The following is a 2,907-nucleotide window of genomic DNA, read 5'->3' on the forward strand; positions in this document are numbered from 1 at the left end:
GATGCTGAAAATGAGGTTCCAGTGCCTGGACTGGTGGAGCCCTGTAATAAAGTCCAAAGAAGGTGTCATGCATCGTCGCCTGCTGCGCCCTTTACAACCTGGTGCGGCAATGGGGAGTGGAGCTGGCTGAGATGGGGAAGCAGGAGATAGAGGTCTCTTCTGATGAGGAGGATGTCAACAGTGATGAGGGTGAGGTGGTCTTCACATTAGCTAGATGAGGCAGGCTCGCTCAGGAGGCCCTCATAGCTGCAAGGCTTGTGGAGGATGATGACACTCAGTGAGGAGACAGCAATGACAAACACCATGGAGGTGCAGGCCTCAGTAATGTGTCCAGGGAGTGAGAGGCCAGATCATCCCTATGGTCTGAAAGCTGCACAAAGCACAGAGAAGAGGCCCTGGACTGAGACACCTGCCTTTATCCTGTGCAGAAAGGTTTCACATCTGATGACAAGAACACTGCTCATTAGAACAAGGAGCCAAAGGAAGGGAATTTATTGAAAATAGTGTCATTATGTACAAGTATTTAACACCTGTGCCCAGGCTGTGCAACGATATCTTCTCTGGTTTCTCTTCAGATCATATAAATCTTTTGCCTTCTACTAAAGATTTCCGTGGAGAGGTGCACTCCAGAGTTTAAATTAATTTTTTAGTGGGACACCTGGTGCATAGGGGGGCCGGGAGAGAGGAGGACCTCCTCTTGAACCTGCTCCTGGGCCTGGCCAAGTTGGCCATTAATAGGTCAAGGCAGCGGGCGATCGAGGGGATTATCTAACCCAGCTGTCTGCCCCTCTTCTACGGCTACATTCACAGCCAGATGTCCCTGTTGAGGGAGCACATGGTGTCTGCGGCACCATTGAGGCCTTCTGTACTCGGTAGGCACCGGGAGGACTGGGGTACTTTATAGACCCTTTTGATCACATTTTGATTTAATGTTAGTAAGTTGCCTTTAAATTTTGTCTTCGTTTTTGCAGTTTCCCTTAAGTGGCTGCTTTTTACTCTGTCCCTGATTTTGTTAATTTAGTTTATTTGGTTGACTCAAAAGAGTTACATCTTCTTAATCTCCCTAATCCTGCCGCTAGGTCTTGGTGCTCCCCAGACATCTGCAGTGGAGGTGGAAGCAGCCTGCTATGCCCTGTCTGTGCTGACCTTTATGGGTGTCCTTTGGAGGGTTGGGACCTGGAGGGCCCTGGTCTGCTTTTGGGGTCCTGCTCCTCGACCTGTGGAGATGAAGCTGCTGAGGTCACAGGAAGAGGGGATTTGGATGGGCTGGACAATGGTCACCTGGGTGGATATCCCCGGGGCATGCACTCCAGGGTGTGCACCTGCTGATCCTCCTCCCTATGGGTGCTCAAAGGTCCTTCGCTGAGTCCTTGAGAAGAAGGGGTAGCTGGAGTGAGACTGAGCTGCCTCACAACCCTCTCATTTATACACTATTGGAGGCCAACTGTGGCATTAGCGATGGAGTTGAGCATGTGCAGGAGCATTGCCCTGGACCAAGGTCTCCATGGCAGCTGCCATCCTACCAGTGTTGACCTTGGTGTATTATCATGCCAGCGTTATCACCTCAGCCTGCAGATGGACGGGCTCCTCCATCATGCCTTGCAATCTGAGGAGTGCAACAGACATTCCTTTCTGATGTTCCCCAGCTTTCTTTTGCAGCTCCAGCAACTGTGACATGACTGATTCCAGAGGCTCATCATTGGACTCGGACTCAGCAAATTTCTGGCCTCCAGCAGTCCTCCGAGTGCTGGACACCTGGGAAGTCCCTGCTGCCACCTGCTTTAGATCAGAAAATGCAACGTGTTCACCAGATTCTGATCCCGAGGCTCCTCTAAAGCTAGGTCCCACCAAATTGTGTCTCTGCGCTGGCAGTGGGTGTGGATGCGCACTGTGATGGAACTCCAGATTCCTCTTCAGATGTTTCTTTGGTGCTTGATTGGAGGACCTGGGTCATGGACTCCATCTGCTGTTTCCCAGATGTGTCTGCGAAAGCAAGGGGAGATAATTAGCACATGGCAGTGGCCTGTGAAAGAGGACACATCACACACAGTATGGTTGTCTGATGGATGTTGCACTGCTGGATTCTCACTTGGTAGAACATCGCTGACCTCACAGGATCGGTCCAGGTCCTTGCTGGCCAGCTGGATGGTTCTGCTTTCAAAGTCCATGAGGACCTTGTGTTCTGGCATTCCTCCACCAGTAAGCAACCTCTCCCACTTGTTGTCTGCCAGCTTGTCCTGCATGAGTAGAGATGGAGAGATTGTAAGCAAGATGCCTGAAAGGCCAGGTGATAAGAATGCCTGACATGAGTGGGTGGTGAGTGGCCCCTCAGATGGGATGAGGATGGTGAAGATGTGTGTGTGAGAGTGAATGGTGATGTCCCTTGAACTGACAGAGAGTGAGATCTCTGTGGATGTGTGATGGATTTGAGTGTGTGAGTTGAGAGTGATGAGAAGAGTGACTTACACTGGTAGAACAGAGGAGATCATTCATCCTCTTGTGACACTGGATGGCTGTCTTCTTTTGCAGGGCATTGGCATTGACCACCACTGCCAACGCCTCCCAAGCCAGATTATTGAATTGCTGCTCATCCTGTGGCCAGAGCAAGGGTAGAGAACATCATGGTGAGCTTCCACTGCATCCATAAGGTGATCAAGGGACACATCATTGAATCTGGGATCTGTAGTCTTTTTGCCTTTTGGGGCCATCCTGTCTTCCATGCAGCAGTCATGGGCTGGAAGCACCAATGTGTGCGTGCGACTGGACTTTAAATATGGCGTCTGGCGTGATGAAGCCACGAGGTGATGGCCTGGCGGGTGAATAAGAACATGCCTGCCATGGAAATGGTGTGTTTCCCGGAAACGTATAATTAATGTGGCATGTTTAGGATGATATGGCATGAAAAGC

General features: G+C 50.6%; 1 non-coding gene across 1 annotated transcript; it reads left to right on the forward strand.

Annotated features, from left to right (window-relative positions):
* Nucleotides 1-555: 555 nt before the first annotated feature.
* On the forward strand, nt 556-666 carry LOC121284536. Its single transcript, XR_005944503.1, has one exon. It is a non-coding gene; the product is annotated as a U5 spliceosomal RNA (small nuclear RNA).
* Nucleotides 667-2,907: the final 2,241 nt, after the last annotated feature.

Source organism: Carcharodon carcharias, chromosome 11 (genome assembly GCF_017639515.1).
Source record: "Carcharodon carcharias isolate sCarCar2 chromosome 11, sCarCar2.pri, whole genome shotgun sequence".
NCBI classification, from domain to species: domain Eukaryota; kingdom Metazoa; phylum Chordata; class Chondrichthyes; order Lamniformes; family Lamnidae; genus Carcharodon; species Carcharodon carcharias.